Consider the following 25,439-nt stretch of genomic DNA (forward strand, 5'->3'; position numbering starts at 1 on the left):
CATTAGTTGAACACAGTCATAATTTAGAATAAATATCCACTCCCCAGAATTGATAAATTGTTTGACAAAATTTAGGGTGCCATTTATTTCTCTAAGATAGACCTAAGATCCGGCTACCATCAGCATAAAGTCAGAGAATATGACATTTTGAAGACAACATTCATAAGTTGGTATGGTCACTTTGAATTCTTTGTTATGTCTTTTGGAATAACTAATTCCCCTGCAAATTTCATAGACTTGATGAACAGAGAGTTCAAGCAGTACTTGGATATGTTCATCATAGTCTTCATTGATGATATTCTTCTCCATTCGCGTAGTGAAAATGATTATGCAGACCATCTTAGAATTGGATTCCAAACTCTGAGAGCCCATCAGTTGTTCGCCAAATTCAATTAGTGCAAGTTTTGGATAAGGTCACCTGCTTTCAATAGCCATATTGCCTCCGATGATGACATTTGAGTTGACCCTTAAAAGACCAAAGTAGTGAGAAACTGGTCAAACCCACCTCTCCATCAGATATCAAGAGTGTCTTGGGTTTGGATGGCTACTATAGACGATTTGTTGAAGGGTTATCTTCTATTGCATCCCCATGCCTCTATTGACTCAGAATAAAGTCAAATTTCAGTGGTCAGATTCTTGTAAGAAGAGTTTTCAGGAGTTGAAGACTCGACTCAATTCAACCCAGTATTGACTTTGCAAGATGGTTCAGATAGGTTTATAGTTTACTGTGATGCTTCTAGAGTTGGTCTTGATTGTGTATTGATGCATAGAGGTAGGGTCATAGCCTATGCCTCAAGATAGCTTAAACCCCATGAATGAATTAGCGTATATAAAGATTTTGTTCACATACATTAATTATTATAATTATTTTATCATAGATTTTAAGAGTCATATTTTAGGACTTCTTTTTATGTACTGGTATAAAAAGAACGTATCATATTTTTAAGGAGTTTAAAAATCTTATTTTATCTTGATGCTTTATTTCTTTTCATATATTTAGCAGTTAATATTACAAATATAGTGATTTAAAAACTAGAGAAATTAAGTGAAAAGGATATTTTATATATTACAATCTCCATTAATTAAGGGTAGAAAGTTCAAAACAACATTTCTAAGTTTTTTCATACTATTAATATATTAAAAATAAAGATAAAGATTATATATTAAAGATTAAAGATATAAATGTTGACTCTTTTTTTATTGGTCAACATATAAGATAAGAATGACATGTGAAATTGGAAAGTTGTTATGAACTACATCCAAGTATAAAATATTATTTATTTATATTTAGTTTCTTACCATTTCTATATAGTGATGATTGTTTTGTTGCTAAAGTTTTGAATAAGATAAATCACTATCAAAAGACAAAACATATAAAGGCAAGACGAAAGATTTGCATTACTAGTTTGTCTGAGTGCTTTTGAGTTTCTTTTGAAGGTATGTTCGATTTCAACTTCTTTATCTATTATGGGCCACGAGTCATATTCTTGAAGCAATTTAAGTGTGAAATGTGAGTTTTTTAGTTCCTCTATAAACACATTTCATTAACTTATATGTGTAATGCTACTGCTTTAGGTGGGGAGAAATGGTTTTCCAATCATTTATAATTATTTTTTTTTAGTTTTATGTCTCTATTATAAAAAAAACTCTTCAATTTTACATATAAATCATTATTTTATACGTAACAATCTTAAAAGACCATTTCTACTATTTAATATGTATGAGAGAGAGAGAGATTTTATTTTCTCATTTTTTTGGGTCTGTTTGTTTTTGAGCATTTTATTTATTGAACTATATGAAATCCATTGATGGATTTTTTACAAACTTATTAATGTGTTGATATTTTTCTATTTTAACTCAAGAGAAAGATATTTAAAAAATGTAGAGTTTCAGTGAGTGGGGGTAAATTCTACAATCATCAATTATGATATGGTAACTGATAATAAATTTAGGGAGAAATGATTTTTTATTCCATTACAAATTTCTTTTATTCTAGGTATTTTTATACGATATCTACATCAAAAATTATTTTCTTCTAGTCAAATTGTAAAAAGATAAGAAATCTAATTTCCTCCGATCCAAAGAGAATTTACTATTTTTGAGAACTATAAAAATTATTATAAGTCACAATAACTTACAATTTAAAATATTTAAAAAATTGAGGAAAAGAATATTGTTTTAAACTTGTTTGACTCTCAAAATTAGAAGGTGCCAAAAGAAGAGAATAATTTATTTTCTCTTTCCTTTTTTTTCCCATCATTTTGGTTTTTGTTTGTTTATCTTTTTTTTCCTTTTATATTTCCTTCTAGAATAATCGAAAGAGATATAATGCAATCACTTCATATTAATGAAAGTTCATTAAAAAATTTTACATAACATGTCGGATTTGATGGACTTCACTTTCATGAAGCAATGGCCTCTAATGATGAGCATTACCAAAATGTGGCAGTTGAAAAACCCTCAAAAATTGAAAGAGTAGAAAACTCTACCAAAGAACCGGGCAAAAGTTCTGTTATCATGCCGCGTGTTGTGCGTATTTACATGACGGACAATGACGCCACAGACTCGTCTAGTGATGAGGAGGAAATGCTTCAAGGAGAGAAGTCCCAGAGACCTAAGAAGTTGTGGATAAAGGAAATCATGATTGAAAATGGAAGGACTAGGGTGATTTCAAAGAAGAAATCCAAAGAGAAGAAGCTGCTTCAAGTAAACATGAAGAAATATAGGGGAGTTAGACAACGAAAATGGGGCAGGTGGGTAGCAGAGATCCGAGACAAAAAAAATAATACAAGACATTGGTTGGGAACTTTTGACACTGCTGAGGAAGCTGCTGTGGCTTATGATAAGGCAGCCATTGAAATAAATGGTGCTAATGCTTTGACAAATATTCTGGAGCCACCCCTAAAGAAAATTAACCCCTGAAAGATAGAAAGTGGATCCATAATTTAGTTAAACTAGATTGATTCAACCTTCCGTAGGAGGTTAAATTTCATTGATTGTTAATGCTTTATTATTTGATGTACATAATTTGATGTTTTAAACTTGGTATGTTCTTACAGTATTTTCAGTGGTTCTGGTAATGCTTTTACTGCATGTTTTTTATTAGAGCAAACTGCAGCTTTCTTTTTTTAACTGCGCTTATACTTTATTTTTAAAGTTTCTCTTCTTTACAATTCATTTCTGTATTAGAATATATGAAGGGAAATATAGTAACCCAGCTAGGATGTGTGTGAGGTTAGCCTTAATGGGTTTGAGAATGGGTAAAGTTCGGACGAAAGAAGTACGCTATTATCCTGCACCATCGAAGAAGTTTGCTGCTAAGGCTAAGCTTAAAATCACCGTCAAGCCGAAGGCAAAGCCAACTGCTAAGGCAAACCTTAATGCCAAGGCTAAGCCTAAGGCTGCTCCTGGTAATGCAAAGGCTGCCACTAAGACAACTGAGGTCACAAAGGCGGTAATAGAATGAATCAAATGAGAAAGCTTCGCAGAACACTATAATAGCCAAAAAGACACCTTCTAGGAGTGTGAAGTCTCTGGTGAAGAAGGCTTTCACAGGGGGGGAAGGAAATAGAAGCTCAGGAATAGAGGATTTGCGTGTAGTGATAGAAAAATAGTCGCACCCAAAGAAAAATGAATGGTGAGCCTCTAGCAAGGGATTCGGGTTTTTGCCCATGAGATTTAAATAAAAACAAAATCGCCAGCTCCATGAGTCATGTATTGTATCTATCCACATGTATAACAATGCGTACATATCTAACCATATGTATCTATCATTATTTGACTTCAAATTAAACTATATATTCATACTTACATTTCATTAAAGACACGTTTATTTTACGTTCAACATCATATGTCACAAAATACCAACTTACGTAAAATACTAGATTTGCTTTTCTGAATCTCCTCCAGTGTTTAGTTTCTTTAAATAGAACAACTTCATCATATAAAGAAGAAGTTATGATTTCATACAAAAGTTCAAACAGTTCAAACGACAGCTCAAAACCTCGAATATATATCTAAACTAGCGTAAGTTAGACATATAACATTTGTGTATTGAAACTTGCATATCAAAGAGCGATCAAATCAGAAAAATGTAATGACAAATGTTTAATTGAAAAGAATTTTGTAGTACACAAGATGTTCTATACATGGGAGACTTTGTCTAGAATTTATGGTGAGTTTGAGCTGAACATAGAATTGTGTTAGATTATACATTTTGTAAAGACTGTTAGGACATTGTTCATGCCTAACTATCGTACTTACAACTTCAAAAGTAAAAATTGTTCTGGAAAAGATCTTATAATCTGAAATTTGAATAGAACATCTTGATTTTTGACCTGAATAACTTCCTGTTAGTAATTTGATATTGATTGGTTTCGATCTTCCTAACATTTTTGTCAATTATGGAAAAGAAAATAAAAATTAAAGACTTGCATTTAAGAATATAATGTGATCACCTACCCGACATTAATATGCATGAGAACCTCGGAGACTAAAATTACAATTAGTTCTCATTCGAGATAAAAATGCTAGTTGATTTATTTCGATCTAATTGAGTTTTGGTGTGCAAATTAATTAATACTGCTTTCAGCTAAAAAGAAAAAATAAGACCAAAAGAAACAATGTTATGGACTTTCAGATCTTTACAACCGAGAAAAGGGTGTTGGGTTAAAAATTGAAAGGGCGTCATGCGTAAGCTTATAATTTGCAAATAATAGGACGATAATTCAGATGGCAAAGAAAATAATACTAAAAAGGCATAAAATTATTATATATTTTGGTCAAACAACCTAAACACTAAAAACTAATATTGAAAAAAACATAAAACCTATTGAGAGAAAATTTCTCGCTAAACAAGACTCTTTTAACGACTATATTATGGATGCTACTGTGTTATTGTATGAGAAGGAAGTGGTTCCATTTGTAGAGTTACAAAATTTTTCCTCTTAGAAAGAGGTTTGCCAAATTTGGAAAAAAAATTATATTTTCCTTTAAGGAAAAATAAAAGTAATTATGGTTATTTTTATTTTCTAAAAAGTAAAAACTTAATTTTATAAGAAAAGCAGGAAAAAATCCTAAAAATCTCCCCCTTTTGGCTTGATTTTCTAGCAAAATATTCTTGATCCTCATTCTTCACACGATCTTCATATATCAACTATCTTCATATATCATTGCTGCTTACCATGTTTAAAAGTTGATATGGGTTAAAAATTGGAGTCCTATGTATTAAAAATATAAACATGGGTTGAAATTATTGGAGCCCTTTGTTGTAAGTAAATAGGGTTGAAAGTGAAGCCTTGTGCATCGAAAGAAAGCATAGGTTAACAGTGGAGCTCATGCGTTAAAATAAATGCACGAGTTGAAAGGAGCCCAAGCATTGAAAGTAGCTCATAAACATGGGTTGAAAATTAGTTTGGTTTTAAAGATGGTGTAGCAGCAAGGTTGTTGAAAATTTGTTTGAAACTTATCTCCATATGTAGCTAAACAAAATCGTCATTATCGCCAAACTGTTGCAATATGTTTTTGAAACCGCTTTGAACCTGTTTAATCTCGTCTCACCACACCATTGGACCTTTGAGCCATAGGCTCTATACCACTTGTTGGGTTCAAAATTCAGAGTGCGTCATGCGGAAGCTTAAAGTTTACAAACAATAGGACGGTAATTCAGATGACAAAAAAAATAATACTAAAAAGGCATAAAATCAATATATGTTTTGGTCAAACGACCTACATATTAAAAACTAATATTGACAAAATAATATAAAACCTATTGAGAGAAAATCTCTCCCTAAACTAGACTTTTTTAACGACTACATTGTGGATGCTACTGTGTTATTGTATAAGAAGGAAGAGGTTCTATTTATAGAGTTCCAAAATCTTTTCTATTTTTAAAAAGGTTTGCCAAATATGGAAAAGAATTATATTTTCCTTTTAGGAAAAATAAAAGTAATTATGGGTACTTTTGTTTTCTTTCCAAAAAAAGTAAAAATCAATTTTTGTAAGAAAATCAGGGCACAAACTCTAACAAATCTCCCTTTTTGGCTTGATTTTCTGGTAAAATACTCTTGATCCTCCTTCTTCATACAATCTTCATATATCAATGATCTTCATATATCACTGCTACTTACCATGATTAAAAGTTGATATAATTTAAAAATTGAAGCCATATGCATTAAAAATAAAAACATGGGTTGAAATTTTCGAGCCCTTTGTTATAAGTAAACAAGGTTGAAACTGAAGCCTTGTTCATTGAAAGCAAGCACAGGTTAATAGTGAAGCACATGTGTTAAAAATAAATGCATGAGTTGAAAGGAGCCCAAGCATTGAAAGTAAGCAGGGGTTAAAAGTTGGAGCCCATAAACCTGGGTTGAAAATTAATTTGGTTTTAAAGATGGATTAGCAGCAACATTGTTGAAAATTTATTTGAAACCTTTCTCCACATGTAGCTAAATAAAATTGTTCTCCACATGTAGCTAAATAAAATCGTCATTATCGCCAAACTGTTGCAACATGTTTTTGAAACCGTTTTGAACTGTTATGATAAAATAAATTCATATTAGTTACTTTATAGTAGAATTATTCGAAGAATAATATGCTAAACGATTTAATAATGAAGGAAGCTTAATTACTTATGAAGCTAGGAATGTAAAAATACAAGTATGGGATAAGATATTAACAATAGAAGAAATTTATAATTATTAACTAACATCAAAAGATATACTTTTAGTAATGCCGTTTTTAGATAAATTATACCCACATATAATAATTAGAACATATTGGCGGTTTAGAACACCATGTAAATAGAAAGTAAGAGCAAAAAGAGTTGACTTACAACTACACAGCCTGGACATATATAGAAAATATCTACAATATACAAACCTTTTTAAATACTAACCCCAGAGCTATAAACATCCTAACAAGTTCTATTGTATCTTCAGTATTTTTTATATTTTCTAACTTTTGTGTAATTTTTTCGCTTCCTTTTATCCAATCAGTTTTTTTTCTTATTTTATTATTAACTATGCAGGTACAAGCGAAGGAGTTAGGAAAAACACAAATATGAACCTAAACAAGCTATTTGACAAACCATATATACCAAATACATCAAAAGATCCCACGTTTATACCCCCACAAATTACCACATACCGAGATAGTCTAAACCAGTAATAATAGAAGATAAACTATCAAATTGTGAAAGCAACATGTAAACTAAGTAGCATATATGTTAGAATTTTGATTGGATTGGATTAATTATGAGAAGACCATTCAAAAACAGAGAAACTTTTAGAAAAGTTAAAGAATCTTTAATTAGTAATTATTCAGAATATATAAGTCCACTTATTGGGTTCAAAATTGAGATGACGTCATGCGGAAGTTTAATGGTTGCAAACAATAGAACAGTAATTCAGATGACAAAGAAAACAATACTAAAAAGTCATAAAATTATTATATGTTTTGGTCAAACGACCTACATTTTAAAAACTAATATTGAAAAAAAAAATCATAAAACCTATTGAGAGAAAATTTCTTCCTTAACCAGACTTTTTAACAACTATATTGTGGATGCTACTGTGTTATTGAAAGAGACAGAAGGGGTTATATTTATAGATTTTCAAAATCTTTCCTCTTAGAAAGAGGTTTTCCAAATATGGTAAATAATTATTTTTTTCTTTTAGAAAAATTTAAAGTAATTATGGTTATTTTTATTTTGCTTCAAAGAAAAAGTAAAAACTTAATTTTGGTAAAAAAAATCTGGGCAAAAACCGTAACAAAGGGTACAATCCAACCAATGTAAAAAGAAAAAACATTCCATTATGTTGGGAGTTAGCTACATTTAGTTAACATAATTGAGAGGATGTAAAACAAAATAACAAATCATTTCTTAAATCTAACATCATCTGTGAATCAAGACGATGGATTTATGAAGTTGGTTTTCTTTGTTTTTGGGTCTCTTGATGGTGGTTTGAGGATGTCTTTCACAGCATCAACACTTTTCATTTTAATGACCGTCTTTTCATAAGCCAAAATAGCTTCATCAGCAGTGTTGATGTTCCTATCCAAACTCGATCATTTGTTCTTGGCTCTCAAACCTCTACCACCCACTTGCTTCACTTTCTTTGTCTAACTCATTTGTACGTTTTCACCTTTTCTCGCGGAATCTTGAGATGTCTCACCATGGAATTTTTGACTGAAATTGCCTCAATGTTTTCATTCTTGATGATAGTTTCCTCTTCACATGACTTTTCATGTCTCTGGCATTTTGCCTTTGGCCCTCCCTTCCTCCTCATTAGACAGCTTTATTGGATCGCAACCCTACAAGTGAATTTCATCCGGATTAGGCCAGATAAAGGAACTTCCTCCGATTTGACTGGTCAATTTTGCAGTAACAACAATTTTTGACTACTTTTGGTGACCTACGTTTCCTGATGCTCTTCGTTGGCTGCCAAGGCTTTACTAAAGAGTAAATAACAAAGAACATTGAATGTACATTAACTTTATTTGTGATATTGAATTCTTTCTTTATATCTAAATATAAAAATATTCATCGAACATTTCATCAATAATCGTACCCTATGTCTTCATAAATTTCTAGACGGAATATAAACGATAATCGGAACAAACAAGCAAATTAATTACATAACTCCCTGCTTTAAAAATCATGTAATATCATATCATTTTGTACGTATCAAAACAGACCTGTATGTATCTGTTGGAATTCAACTTCGAAAAATATATACATGCTTAAGTTTCTTTATGGACATATATTGGTGTTAAGTTTTGCTATATCTGACACAATACACAAGCACAAATCTACATTAAATATTTGTGACTACAAACTCACATGGCACATACAGATCACATAAAAAATGTGACTGGAAATCAAAAAGATGATAAAAGAAATTAGAACAGAAGTGAACACAAAAATCAAGAAATTTTTCTGGTTCTTTCTTTGATTTCTATTGCAGCTTTGGTACCTACAAAGTAGTGTGATGAGTATATATTGTTTCATTGGTACTTGGCATGAGGTGCATGTGGAGGAAGATGTGATTTCCCTTGAGAAGTAATAGTTTAAATAATAAGGTTTTCTCTATAACTCATCTTTGGAAAAGAATCATTTATTTCTTCTTTCCAAAACAAATATTTACACATGTGGTGATAATTTTATGTCAGTCTAAAATTAGTCCATAAGTTATCACGACAAAAATCAAATACACTTTCAATGATACCTATTTCCAAAAAAGGTATGAGAACAACAAATATGTCACACAACTAATGAAAATGTATAATTAGCTTTTCCTAGAACCAATCATCACGTGTAAAACTTTATCCCATTCCATATTGATTGATTGGTTGAAAGTCATAAACAATACAACAGGTTTTGTAAATGCAGTAAATGTCAAAATTTAGGGAGAAATGATATTATTTTTAGATACAAAAAGGTCATTGTTTTCTATTCAAATTGTAAAACGGCAGTAGATCTCATTTCCCCCAAAGAAAATTCAATATTTGGGAACTATATAAAAATATAAGTTACAACAACTGACAATTCAAAATATCTAAAAGCTACCATAAGGAGAGAGTATCTTTTTTCATTTTCTTTTTGTCTATATAATATGGGATCCAGTTATGGAGGGAGGTGTTTAGATAGGTGTCACGACCTAAATCAGGGCCTGGCCATGACGAGCATTTCAAACCATGGAGGCCGAAACACCCCTATCTGTCTGGTAACAGGCACCTAATTCATATGATCAAAGTAATGCGGAAGAAACACAATAATTCGAAAATATGGTCATAAATATGAAAAGAAACAAAAACGGGGAGATAAGGTTCCCCCAACATCAATCAACCTCTAAACAACTGTCTGCGAAAATCTCTAACAAATGACTGAGTCAAGTAACTGTCTATAAACTGGGACAAGGCCCCCAGTAGACCCCAAAACTGAATCTAAGATAAAAGGACTACAGGACATAAGACCTTCCAAAACAGAGAAGGCTCACCACTTAGCTCTGCAACTCTATTTGAATAATCTATTGATTCTCTTAACCCCTAGACTGGGCCTCTGAACCTGAGAGGTTGGAGCGGGGAGGGGGTCAGCACAAAAGTACTGGCACGCAGAGATATAAAAAAACATAATATATTTACAAAATATAGTTGAGAGCCATTATAAAGAAATTTCGTATCAAATCATTTGAAAACACATGGGTGTAATGCCATAGTTTTCTCAACAACAATGAAATGCAGATGAGCTAGGTGGAATACCCTACATAATTTACACCAATTGTCTATCCTTGGTTGCCACTGACATTAGAGTATAAGTAAGGGAGAGACACATAAGATCACATAGCATGGTGTGTCGACCCAATAGTAGTGCCCAAGATCACTTAGCCCGGGCTCCTACCTATAGTACTAATTTGGGAATGACATAAAGTCAAGTACGCAAGATCACTTAGCCTGGTATCAAATCTCCATGTCGACAAACACGTTTTCCAGCGATGAGCCCTTATACTCAAATGCCTTCTTCGGGCATCCACCTATCTCATGTAAAATCAATGCATTCAGATTTAATCTGATTCAATGACATATCATATTCTGTAGAGTATCGTCATACCCGACTTACAAGTCCTCAATATTACTTCCACATCTGCATAATCATGTAAAAACCAAGGTGCTTCATCATTTACAAGTGGTGAACAATATTTATTTCAAATTCATGCTGCTCTCTTTTGTTGATCACAATATGATATGGGGTATCAAGACAATATCATGGGAATTTGAAAGCAATTACATATATATTTATCAAACTTCCATGGAAAATCTCAAATCACATATGCAAGGTTTCAACCATTGAAGTATATAGGCAAACAATTCCCATGACATAAGGAAAATGACTTAGAAATCATATTGAAAGCAAGTTATTAGCATTTGATTGAAAATCCCCATTTAAAAGCATGAATGTTCATAAAAACTACACCCATGAGATTTTAGGATAACCCCACGTACCTCTATTTCAAAGGATAATACATGTTTCTTGAAGCTTGTGGATTGGTGATTCCAAATATGCAATTATCTTTGAAAACCTACGGTCAAATCTTGAACTATTTGGGTTTTTATTTTGAAACCCTAAGGAGAATCTTTGAGCGCTTTTGATTAATGAAGGTGCATTTTGGGGTCCTTGGAACTGAATTTCGTGTTTTAGGGCTAAGTAAGGGTGGAAAAGGACCACTTTGTCCCCAAAACGGAGTGTTTAAGTCACTTGAATTCTTTACATAGGCGCCGCTTATCCCATTGCCTATGTTCACATAGGCGCCACATAGGCTATCACCTATGTTTACATAGGCGCCACCTAGACTATCACCTATGTTTACGTAGGCGCCGCCTAGGCTATTGCCTATGCTTTCCAGTGGCCATGGGCGATTGGTTAGGCAACGCATATCACTTTGAATAGCCATAACTTCATGCTCAAGTGTTGAATTTTAGCTAAATTTGTATTGTTGGAAAGCTAAATTGAATACCTATCATTTGACACATAGTAGTCTTCCTAATTCGACATATACAGAGAGTTATGGTCGATCGAAGCTGACACACTTTACAATGTCCACTAAAACTTAGTCTATCGAAATTGTTTCAACTCGTCCATGAGTTGAAGGACCTCTATGGTCTAAATTCAAGCTTGAATGGATTCAGATACTAGAGAAATAATTAACATGCCGTATTGGCATATGATTTTATGGCTTCGGGATTATCAATGCATCGAAATCATGATCTTTATTGTAGCCCAAAACGCAGGGTGTTAGATTATCCCCCCTTAGGATCATTTGTCCCCAAATGATGATGCGGGACACAGATGGACATGATTTCAAGCATAATAAAGGACTAGGAAAGATAAGATAGGAATAGTACCTTCTGTCTTATCCTCCATCGAAGCAAACAAATTGGGATATCTAATTCTCATGTAATCTTCTGACTCCCAAGTGGCTTCTTCGACTTTCTAATTCCTCCACAGTACCTTTACCGAGGCTATCTCTTTGCTTCTCAACTTTCGAACTTAGAAGTCTAAAATTTCAATGGGCTCTTCTTCGTAAGACAAGGAGTCTGTCACCTTGATACCCACTACTAGAAATACCATAGAATGATCTCCAATGCATTTCTTCAACATAGATACATGGAATACCAGATGAACGGAACCCAAACTTGCAGGAAATTCTAGCTCATAAGAAACTATACCAATCTTTCTCAGAATCTGATATGGCCCTACATAGCAAGGGCTCAATTTACCCCTTTTTCCTGACCGCATAACTCTTTTCATAGGAGAAACCTTGAGAAACATCCAATCACCAATTTCAAACTCTAGTTCTCTTCTTCGAACATCGACATAGGATTTCTGACGACTCTGAGTAGTCTTGAGTCATTCTCTAATGATCTATACTTTTTCCATCGCCTAATGAACAAGATCAGGCCCATACAACAGAGTCTCACCCACTTCATACCATCCTATCAGAGACCTACATCTCCTCCTATACAAAGCCTCAAAAGGAGCCATTTTGATGGTGGCATAGCAACTATTACTGTAATCGAATTCAACTAGTGGAAGGTGATCTACCCAACTACCTTTGAAATAAATGACGCATTCCCTCAACATATCTTTGAGGATCTGAATGGTACGCTCAGCTTGCCCATCCATCTGAGGTTGGAAAGCTATGCTCATATTCACTTGTGTACATAAACCCTTCCGAAAGGATCTCCAAAATTAAGATAAAAACTGGGTACCTCTATCAGATATAATGGACACTGGTGACCCATGCAATCGAACTATCTCCTCAATGTAAATCTTAGCATAAACCTCTCCTGAATAATTAGTCCTCACAGGAAAAAGGTGGCCTGACTTTGTCAACCGATCTACAATCACCCATATAGAATCATACTGGTTTCGGGATCTTGGAAGTCCCGTAATGATGTCTATGTTTATCATCTCCCACTTTCATAAAGGTAGGGCTATCTCTTGGGAAGTACCACCTGGCCTCATGTGTTCTACCTTCACTTGTTGATAGTTCAAACACTTGGATACAAAATCAGCTACATCATATTTCATGTTATTCCACCAATAGAAGGTTTTCAGATCATGGTACATCTTAGTAGAGCTTGGGTGAACGATATACCTCAAAGTGTGTGCCTCATTGAGGATTCTTTCCCATAGCCCATCGACATTCGAAATACACAGCCTACCCTAAAATCTCAGAATACCATCACCACCAATTTCAAATGACATAACCTTTTGTTGACCCACATCTTTCTTGATTTGCATCAAGATGGGATCTTCAACCTGCTTCTCCTTAACTTCAGCACAAAGGGATGACTTTGCTAACTCATGGACAATCACCCCTCCATCATTGGAATCTAAGAGTCGTAATCCCAGATTTTGTAAGGCGGTGAATATCCTTCACCTTCTCTTTTATTCCTTCTTCTACATGAGAAAGGCTACCCATAGACAACGTGCTGAGGGCATCGGCTACAACATTTGCCTTTCCTAGATGGTAATGCAAACTCATATCATAGTCTTTCAAAATCTCCATCCAACGCCTCTGCCTGAGGTTCAATTCTTTCTGTGAGAAAACATATTGCAAACTCTTATGGTCAGTATAAATATAAACATGCCCTCCATAGAGATAGTACCTCCAGATTCTAAGTGCAAACACCACGGTTGGTAACTACAAGTCATGAGTGGGGTAATTGCGCTCATACACCTTTAACTGCCTGGATACATTAGATATTACCTTACTACGCTACATCAGTACACAACCAAGTACCACACAGGACGCATCACAATAAACTACAAAATCATCTACACCCTCGGGAAGGGTCAAAATAGAAGCAGTAGTCAGCTTGTCCTTTAGCTTCTCAAAACTATTTTCACACAAGTTAGACCATGCAAACTTCATCTTTTTCTTAGTCTGTTTAGTAAGCGGAGCAGCTATGGAAGAAAAACTCTCTACGAACCTTCTGTAATACCCCACAAAACCCAAGAAGCTCTGAATATCGGTTGAAGTCATGGGTCTGAGCCATTTTCTCACTATTTTAACATTCCGGGGATCCACTCTTATCCCGTTACTGGATGCAATATGCCCTAGGAAGGCAACAACATCTAACCAAAATTCACAGTTAGAAAATTTGGGATATAGCTGATGATCCTTAAGGGTCTGAAGAATAATTCAGAGGTGATTGGTGTGATCCTCTTTACTCTTAGAGTAGATTAGAATATCATCAATAAATACAATGACGAATAAGTCAAGAAACTGACAGAACACTCTATTCATAAGATCCATAAAGGCTACAGGGGCGTTAGTCAACCCGAAGGACATGACTAGAAATTTGTAGTGACCATATCGGGTTCAGAAGGCTGTCTTAGGTATGTCTGACTCACTAACTTTCAACAGATGATAACCTGAACGAAGGTCTATTTTTTAAAAACACTTGGCACCCTGAAGCTGGTCAAAAAGTTCATCAATCCTAGGAAGAGGATATTTATTTTTAATCATGACCTTATCCAACTAACGGTAGTCTATGCATATCCGAAGGGATCCCTCCTTCTTTCGTAAGAAGAGCACAGGTGCCCCCTTGGGGAAACACTAGGACGAATAAAATCTTTGTCTAGGAGGTCTTCAAGTTGTTTCTTTAACTTCTTTTGTTCTGCGGGAGCCTTTCTATATGGCAGAATAGAAATAGGACGAGTTTCCGGCAACACATCAATGCCAAAATCTCTCTCCATATCAGGGGGTATCCCTGGGAGATCTTCAAGAAAGACTTCTGGGAATTCATTCACTACAGGGAATGACTGCGAAGGAAGGTTTTCAACTTTTGAATATTTTACTCTAATTAGATGATACATAAAACCTTTGGAGATAAGATTTCGGGCTCTAAGATAAGAGATAAAGTGACCTCTAGGTTCCACAGAACTCCTTGCCCATATAATTGGTGTCTCATTCGGGAAAGAAAAAGTGGCATCACACGAATGGAGCCAGTCCATCCCAAGGATAGCATCAAAATCTATCATATCCAGTTCTATAAGGTCTGCCACTGTTTCTGTACTATGAATAGACACGACACAATTTCTATACACCATTCTAGCAATAATAGCATCATCTACAGTATTAGAAATAGAGAAGGGTTCTACAATAACTTCAGGCTCAAACTCGAAACCAACAACCATATAAGGGGTCAATAAGATAAAGTAGACCCGGGATCAAGAAATACATAAACATCACGAGAAAAGATCCGTAACATACCGGTGACAATATCTGCTGAAGCTTTTGCCTCCTAGCAGTTAGTCAAAGAATATAACCGGTTGCTACCACTCCCGGCAGCTGAAGGGGCACCCTTAGGAGAAGGAGTTGTGGAGGCGTCTTGGGACTTAGGCCCTCCCCCCCCGCATTTACTCCAGTAGAAGGACAATCTCTCTAAATGTGACCTACTTTGCCACAAGTATAGTAGTTTCTCTGTAATAACCCAAAAAAAATTTCGTTGAAATTTTGTGCGTAAACATGTTGGGTTCTATCTTCTAGAATGAATTATAATTTTCCATGTAGAATGTCTTAGATTATGACCCACCATTGCGTACGGTACCAAATAAGATTTTCAACGATATGTGGATCATCCAAAATGGACACCCGAGCGACGAGTTATGAACATTTTGATCGAATCGTGAATAGTAGTGAACAGTAAAACGTGCAGGAAAAAGTACTGAGGCCTGGCGTATTTTTTCTCCAACTTTAAATGATTATAACTCCTTGTACATATTGATCTGGGTGATCTACTATATATAAATGGAAAGCTCTACGAGTCCTCTCTCTAATTAAATTGGTTTCATCCAATTTATCTATCGGAGCAAAAAGTTATGATCGATCTACTTCAGCCTATCAAAAGCAAATTTTTGGGTCAATTTCAAACGATCATAACTCCTCGTACACAATGATCTAGGTAAGATACTATATGTCAACTTAAATATATAAGAGTCCTCTTTCTAATGAAATTGGTTTCATCCAATTTGTATATCGGCGTAAAACGTTATGGTTGATCTACTTCAGACTATCAAAAAAGTCCACCAACGGACAGATTCGAGGATTATTTGATTTTTAGGGGCGTTTTGGTCATTCCCCCTAACCAAAATCCATCCAAACCCTATATTAAATCCTATTAGAATCATTATATGGGATATTTCATCAAATTCCCTAAAATAAACCCTAAGCTCCTACATCCAACTTCAAGAACCTCCAAAGTTCACCATTACTTTTGCAAATTTATTATAGATTCCAAGTTCCTAGTTCAAGAACTCCAAGAACCATCATTCAAAGGCACGATTAACATCTCAAAAATGAGTATCGATCTAATGTTTATCATTCAAGGTATGTGGGGTTTTTCAACAAGAACTCTCTTTCATTCTTGTGCCCAAAAGTAATTTTCTTTATAAAGGCATGCTTTTTATTTGATCTTTATGAATTTGAAGCATGGACCCATATCCTATGATGATTATTATGAAATATTGGTAATTATAATTTTGAAAGATGAATTTACATGTGTGGAGATAAAAAGCATGAATCTTGAACTATATTTATCATTATTTTGATATTTGGGTCGTGAATCCCCATTGGAAATTGTGTTTTTTTAGAAAGTGTGTTATAAGCATGTTGATGTTGAATATTTGAAATATTTGAATGATTTGACCTTTTGTTCTTAATGGAGTTGTTTTGAACTCGAGTGTGAAAGAAATCCACAATATGGTTGATTTTGATAGATGGGAAGCATGATGGCTCCTGATGTATATTTATATATTATTGAAATTGTTTTGTTATGGATTGTCTTTCAAATGATCTTAGCTAAGTCCGGGAGAAATCTTTAGTACCAAGTGGGAGGGATAAAGCAACCTTACTTTCCTAGAACTATGTGCCCCCATAGGAGTGAGACTGAGGCTAATTTGTATAGTGATAACTAGTTTGTGTGGATTTGATATGGATAGTCCTACCCCGATGGCAAGGATAGGATGACTCTCCCCAACATGGGTTGTACGTTGGACTCCATGTGGCTTACATGGTTTATGTCGGTTATAGGATCGCCCAGTGTGTGTGTTTCTTGTGTCTATGGTGAATGGTGAAGTGATTTGAAAGTGGAATTGTGAAAGTTATTCTTTTGAAAGATTTAAATGATATTTACATTATGAGAGTTGATATTCTTGATGAACTGAAAGTGATTGACAAATTATATGATGACTCACATGTGTTATTATACTTATTTCATCCTCTCATGATTATGATGATTTTCTTTGGGCTATTTGAGTCTTTCTTACATCCTGTATATTTCTTATAAATATTTATGATGATGATGCTTATACAACTGCATACGCCCCCATATACTCGGTTCCTTTCCATGGTACTAACCCACATCTTTGGATGTGGGCTGCATTTTCTCGGAATGTAGGTCCAGGTGCTCAGTTCCAGGTTGGATAGTGATTCTTTGGGCACGCTGTTCTACATCCTCTGTTGTGGTGAGTCCTCATATTCCGAGGACATAATGTCTGATGTTGGTTTCACGGAACTGTTTACATTTGATAACTGAGTATAAGTCAGTTGGGGCATGTCTCAATGGCTCACTGGTTTTATTGATTTTCTTAGAGGCTTGTCAAAATAGTATAGATGTTCGGAGTTGACTAAGAAGTCATATTTTGTTATCTTTCTGAAATTCTTTTATTCTTGGATGATGATTACTCTATTGATATTTGAGGATTATTTATGGAAACCTCATTGATTTGTGTTGAATTGAATGAAAATGGCTCAAAGGGTTAGCTTGGGGCTACTTGTAGCCTTAAGCACCGTGTGACGCTCCAAGGCCCATTTTTTGGGGCGTTACATTCTCCCCTCAAACCAGCACTTCCCTAGATAATTCTTTCTGCAAACCTCTAACTCCATATAAGTACGATGCAGCTAGGCCACACTGCCCTGAGACTGTGTAGCTAGAGCTTTGGACCCATGAGGAGTCTGAAAACTCTGAGTTTGTCTGTCTGCCGGTGGTTTGGATGCTGGGGCGCTGGCTGCTGACTGTGCATTATTCCAAAACTTCTTCTTATTTGACCACTTATTGCCCCAGTTACCACTCTGCGGCTGACTCTAGTTCTGGTCCGCAGATCTAACTCTCTTAGCTTATCTGTCTTTCTCTCTAGATTCAACAATCTTTTTCTTCTTCTCTTCCACCAGCTGCATATGAACGGTCAGTCGAGCAAAGTCTAACTCCTTATTGAACATAGCCCCCTGGCACCTAAGTACCAGGTTATCAGCAAGGCCAGATGTAAATTTCCTTATTCGGGCTCTCAAATCACTAGTCAACTCTGGTGCATAGCGGGCTAGTTTATTAAACTTTAAAGTGTACTCCTAGACACTCATACTGCCCTGCTTCAGATTCAAAAACTCTTTCTCTTTAGTCTCCCTCAACTCTAGAGGAAAGAATCGATCAAGGAAAGCTTCCACAAATTTGCTCCAAACTATGGGCTCAACACTTTTACCTTTTGCATTTTCCCAGTCAGCATACCACTGATTTGCAACATCCTTGAGATGATAGGTTGCTAGCTCCACCCCTTCTAACTCATCCACATGCATCACCTTAAAGATCTTTTCCATCTCATCAATGAACACTTATAGATCTTCCTTCACCTTGGTGCCAGTGAATTTAGGTGGGTTCATCTTCATGAAATATCCATCTCTAGTAGCCTCAGATATAACAGATGCAGACCCAATATCTTCCGATCATTGAGCCTAGTTAGCTACCAATTATGTCAGCATATGAATGGACCATCAATATTCTGCATTTGAAATATCTCCCTGAGTAGTTGGGGGATGGTTGGCATTAGTCGACGGAGCCCGAAGTGGACTGGTCAGGATTGGAGGGACTCCCGGAGTAGGGACAAATTCTGGAGTGTGAGCCCTGTTATGGGACTGTATCCCATGGGTGGGACGGACCTCATCTGTCTGAGCATTTTGATCGATGATATGATATTGAGGCATAACTGTATTTTTGAAACACAAGTGATCATTGATTAGGGGACAGTTTAGACACTGAAGCACGAACTAAATCACAAAGAAGGAAAATATTTCCTAAACGCCTATTAGGCCCCTGCTAATAAGTGTGGAGTGCTACACACCTATAAACAGGACTCTACCCAACGCAATTTTGAAGATACCATAGGACCATAAACCATGCTTTGATACCAAGTTTGTCACGACCCGAATCAGGGCCTGGCCGTGTCGAGCATTTCGAACCACGGAGCCCCAAAATAGTCCTATCTATCTGGTAATCATGCACCTAATTCATATGATCAAATTAATGTGGAAGAAACACAATAATTAGGAAACATGGTCATCAATATGAAAAGAAACAATAACGGGGAGAGAAGGTTCCCCCAACATCAATGAACCTCTAAACAACTGTCTGCGAAAATATCTAACAAATGACTGAGTCAAGTAATTGTATATAAACTAGGACAAGGCCCTTAGTAGACCCCAAAACTGAATATAAGATAAAAGGACTGCAGGACATACGACCTTCCAAAACATAGAAGGCTCACCACTTGTCTATGAAACTCTGTTTGAATGTGCTATTGATTCTCTTGACCCATAGACTGGACCTCTGAACCTGAGAGGTTGGAGAAGGGAGAGGGTCATCATAAAAGTACTGGCATGCAGAGATATAAAAAAAAACATAATATTTTTACAAAATATAGTTGAGAGCCATTATAAAGCAATTTCGTATGAAATCATTTGAAAACACATGGGTATAATGCAATAGTTTTCTCAACAACAATAAAATGCAGCTGAGCTAGGTGGAATACCCTACATAATTTACACCAACTGTCTAACCTCAGTTTCCGCCGAGATTAGAGTATAAGTGAGGGAGAGACACACAAGATCACTTAGCCTGGGCTCCTACCTATAGTGCCAATTGGTGAATGACGTAAAGTCAAGTACACAAAATCACTTAGCCTGGTACCAAATCTCTGTGTTGGCAAACAAGTTTTCCAGCGATGAGCCCTTACACTCAAACACCTTCTTAAGGCATCCACCTATCTTATGTAAAATCGATGTATTCAAATTTCATCTGATTCAATCACATATCATATTCTGTAGGGTATCATCATACCCGACTTGTAAGTCCTCAATATCACTTCCATATATGCATAATCATCTAAAAAAAAAGGTGCTTCATCATTTACAAGTGGTGAGCAATATTTATTTCAAATTCATGCTCTCTTTTGTTGATCACAATATGATATGGGGTATCAAGACATTATCATGGGAATTTGAAAGCAATTTATCATTCATATTTATCAAACTTCCATGGAAAATCTCAAATCACATATGCATGGTTTCAACCATTGAAGTATATAGGCAAACAATTCCCATGACATAAAGAAAATGATTTAGAAATCATATTGAAAGCAAGTTATTAGCATTTGATTGAAAACCCCTACTTAAAATCATGCATGTTCATAAAAACTACACCCATTAGATTTTAGGATAACCCCACGTACCTCTATTTCCAAGGATAATAGATGTTTCTTGAAGCTTGCGGATTGGTGATTCCAAATATGTAATTATCTTTTAAAACCTACGGTCGAATCTTGAACTATTTAGGTTTTTATTTTGAAACCCTAAGGAGAATCTTTGAGCACTTTTGATGAATGAACGTGTATTTTGGGGTCCTTGGAACTGAATTTTGTGTTTTAGGGTTAAGTAAGGGTGGAAAAGGACCACTTTGTCCCCAAAAAGGAGTGTTGAAGTCACTTGAATTCTTTACATAGGTGCCGCCCATCCCATTTCCTATGTTCACATAGGAGCCGCCTAGGCTATCGCCTATGTTTACATAGGCACCACCTAGGCTATTGCTTATGCTTTCTAGGGGCCATGGGCGATTGGTTAGGCGATGCATATCACTTTAAAAGGCCATAACTTCTTTCTCGGGTGTTGGATTTTAGCCAAATTGGTGTCATTGGAAATGTAACTCGAATACCTATCATCTGACACATAGTAGGCTTCCTAATTCGACATATATAGAAAGTTATGGTCAATAAAAGCTGACACACTTTACAACATTTACTAAAACTTAGTCGATAAAAATAGTTTTAGCTCGTCCATGAGTTGAAGGACCTCTATGGTCTAAATACAAGCTTGAATGGATTCACATGCTACACAAATAATTAACATTCCATATTTTCATTGGATTTTTTGGCTTCGGGATTATCAACGCATTAAAATCATGATATTTATTGTAGCCCAAAATGCGGGGCGTTACAATAGCATATGTCGTAGCTTCATATCAACAATGACATTATTTTATATAGAAAGGTATGGAATTTGCGTATTATGGTATAAGGTTAGTAGGGAGTAGATTGTTGTCCTGCCTTTTATAAAGGTTTACGATTGTTGGTCTCTATTCTAGTATTAGTCACATCCTTGTGGTTTTTATTTTTGATATCTATTGTTATGTATTGATTATTGTGTTTCGATTACCACAGTATTTTGCTATTGTTGTTTTTTGCTGTAGGCTTTTCGCTCCTTTCTATATTAAAACTATGCTTTTATCACTGTTCTCTTTTTCTTGTACTTGAATTTGTTTCACTTGGACCGAGGGTCTCTTGAAAATGGCCTCTCTGGAATGATCCGTGCATGCTCTATCCTTCTCAAACCCCATTTGTGGAAATTTATTCCTGTTGTTTGGTATTTGATTTGGCAGTTCGCTATTTGCTTCTTTTTGTTCATTTTATTTGAATTCCCTTCTAGAAAAATTAGAAGAGAGATAATATGTATGTCTGGTTGATGGACTATTCCTACTTTACTTGATATATTTCATGAAGCAATGGACTCTAAGAATGAGAGTTGCCCTAATGTTTCAATCAAGAAAACCATAAAAATTAAGAGAAACAAAAATCCACCAACAAAGTGGACCAAAGTTTTGTTGTCTTGCTCCGTGTTGTATGTTTTAGATGCCTGAAAATGATACCATGACTCGTCTAGTGACAAAGAGGAAATGTTTTTAGGAGAGAAGTCAAAGCATAATAAAAAGATATGGATAAAGTAAATCATAATTGAAAATGGAAGGACCAGGGTCATTTAAAAGAACACGTTCGTAGTGAAGAAGCTGCTTCAAGAAACATGAATAACTACAAGGTATTTAGACAATGAAAATGTGGGAAATGGGTAGCAGAGATCTGAGACAAAAGAAACAACACTTAATATTGGTTAGCCACTTTTGGCACTACTAACGAAGATGCATTGGTGTATCAATAGTCATCCATTGAAATAAATGGTGGTAATGCTTTGACAAACATCCTAGAGTCACCACCGAAGAAAATTAACCCCAAAAAGACAGAGGGTGGATCCATAGTTTAGTTAAACTTGGTTGGTTCAGCCTTCCATAGGCAGTTCAACGTCATTGATTGGGATGTTCTTACAGCATGTATAGTGGTTCTGTTATTGCTTTTATTCATTGTAAAATGCAGCATGGTTTTATTAACCAGGCTTATACTTCATTTCAAAGATTCTCATTTTTATAGTTCATTTCTATATTTAAATATTTGTAACGCCCTGTATTTTCGAACTAGAAATCGGACCGTCCTTCCTATGTGTATAAACTCTAATCCCATGACTCATATTTAAATTTATGTGTCATGATCTTTATCCTAGTGTGTTAAGTGATTATGAGGTGAAAAATGTTCATGGAAATTAGTTAGAGCAAAGTTGAGCTAAGAGCCTTCGAATCGTATTTGATTCTACTAGGATCAACTTTCAAAGGGTATAACCTTTGATATACGTAGAATTTTACAGCTCAAGACCTACCAAATTGTAGATAATTTAATTAGCTTTCCAACGACACCAATTCTCCTTAATCTGATACCCCAGCGAAAAGTTAATTGCATTTTTCGTGAGAGGTAGTAAGTCGACTCGATTAGGACGGGATGCATCGGTCATCGATGTGACGTGATGGCCACCACATTACGGAACTCTTTCACATGCTATTTTAGGTCCTAAAGGATCTAGGGGAACTTTGGTTACTTTTCCTCGCCCAAATCCACCCGTAAAACTTTATTTCAGCCCTCAAAAGCATAATACACACTGTTATTCAATCTTTCTCTCAAAGAAAAACCCTAACCATCTCTCAAGACCAAGATTCAATTCTTCTTCTAAAAGATCAACAATTCAAGCCTTTCAATTCAAGATTTCTCAAGAAAAGTTTCTAGAATAGGGTTCCATTCTTCAAATCAAGCAACTTAAGGCATGTGGGACTATCCCCAAACTTCATGGGAATAGATTTTATTATTTTTATCAAATCTAATGATTTATAATAATGTTGCAAACTAAGGGATTTTGAATATTGTTTCGAAAAGCATGTTATTAAATTGTTTTGATGAAAATATATGTATTGTGTTGAACCCTTTTTGTGGTAATCAAATATTAACCCTTTATGTAAACATATATATAGTTTGGAATGTTTAACTGAGAGCATGAACAATGAATTTTCCCTATCTTGTTGCGAAATAAAGTGTATTTTTGTATGGTGAGTGATTTTTGAAAGAATGAATTTCGATTGTAAAGAAGTTTCTCAATATCATGGTGTTTGACATGGTTTATATATGATGAGAGGGAGTTTCATGCTATAACTACACTCTTCCTTTAAAGAGAAAGAATTGCATGTGATTAAATATATTGACATGACTACTACATGTTTTGAATCTTGAAAAGAGAGGATAAATGCCTAAGTTTTCTTAAGATTTTAAACTGATGACTCTATTGTGATATTATGAATCTTTCGTCGTCATGTGCATATTTTGAATAAGATGGGCTGTGAATTTGATCTTATATTGACTTGAAATTTAGGGTATGACAATACCAGGTCATAGTATCCCATTAACAGAACAAGTGATGAATGTTTTGAATGTATGAAGAATGGTTTTAAAGAACTAAAAGTTGGGCTTAAGAGAGTTAGATGGTTACCCAAAGAAAGAACGAGTCGAGAGACTCAATGCAAAGAACCATGGTTTGCCGACTCAGGATTTTTGGGACCATGTTGTGTGGTGTTGTGTGCCTTGATTTATGTTGTCCCCACTTGGGACTATGGTTAGGAGCCATGCATTATGGTCTTGTTCCCTACCATAACCTATTAACCGATACTCCATCCCTTGTGGCAAACTTGGATTGGGGGCTTAGCCATCGAGTCCAGGGCAGATCTGATATAGCCTATGGGATGATCATAATTGTAGGGTGTACCATCTAGCTCAGGAGAAAGTAGAAAGTGAGTCATGATTTCCAAGAGTTGTTGAAATTCATTTCAGTATGTCCATGTGTTTTCATTTATGCATTATCATTGTTTTAAAAAATGCTCTCATTATGTTATATAAAAATATGTTATTTTGGGTTGTTTCACATACCAGTACATTTAGTATTGACCCCCTATATTTCAGGTTCTGAGGCCTAGTCTAGCGGTCCCGCTAAATAATAGATTATTGTCAGGTATTAAGAGTTGATGAGTCTCACTTCAGAAGGCATCTTGTTTAGTTATATTGACTTTATTGTTTTTAGTTCATGGTCTGACTGTGGGCCTTATCCCTGTTTCAAACAGATTATTATTGAACTTATGTCTGCATTACTCATTTGAGAAATTAAAATGACCATATTTCCATTTATTTTCCATATTTTCTTACATTATATGAATTTTGTATATGATTGCCAGTTAGAGAAGGACTCTCGTACCTTCATGGTTCAGGATGCCCATCACGACCAGGGCCTCGGTTCGGATCGTGAAAATATTATTACTGTGTCAAGGCAAATAATAACTTAGCAAGGAGGTGTGTAAGGTTGGCTATAGTGGGTTTGGGGAGGGTAGAGGTCAGCCGAAAGAAGCACACTATTACCAAGTCCAATACGAAAAAGCAGAAAAATCTTCCATCGAATTTTTGAAAAACTTATGAAAGTTAAGAGATCCAACAAACATCAATTGTCTTCTAAACCTGCTGCTTCTACTACCCCGGCAAAGAAGAAGCCTCTCTAATATGGATGCAAACCTAGGAGATTAAAATTACAATAAGATCTGAATCGATATAAAGTATAAGGTGATTTCTTTCGATGTACTTGAGTTGTGGTGTGCATAAATGCATGAAATAAAGTAATATTGCTTTCAGCTAAAGATAATTAAAAGTAAGGATACCTAGATATAACAAAAAAACTAAGAACAAACAAACATTGTTATGGACTTTTGCAACTTTACAAAAGAAGAAAAAACATTTCTTAGTGAAAGACAATGTTGGGAGTAATTAATAGAGAGAAGGTACAGTAAAATAGCAAATCATTTCTTAAATACTAGCATTATCTATGGATGAAGATGGTGGATTCATGTATTTGATTTCCGTT

General features: G+C 35.2%; 1 pseudogene; it reads left to right on the plus strand.

The window, feature by feature from the left end:
• Window positions 1-2,412: 2,412 nt before the first annotated feature.
• The window catches only part of LOC124891027, a 79,390-nt pseudogene continuing 56,363 nt past the window's right edge, over window positions 2,413-25,439 (plus strand).

This window comes from Capsicum annuum, unplaced genomic scaffold (genome assembly GCF_002878395.1).
Source record: "Capsicum annuum cultivar UCD-10X-F1 unplaced genomic scaffold, UCD10Xv1.1 ctg2906, whole genome shotgun sequence".
Taxonomy (NCBI): domain Eukaryota; kingdom Viridiplantae; phylum Streptophyta; class Magnoliopsida; order Solanales; family Solanaceae; genus Capsicum; species Capsicum annuum.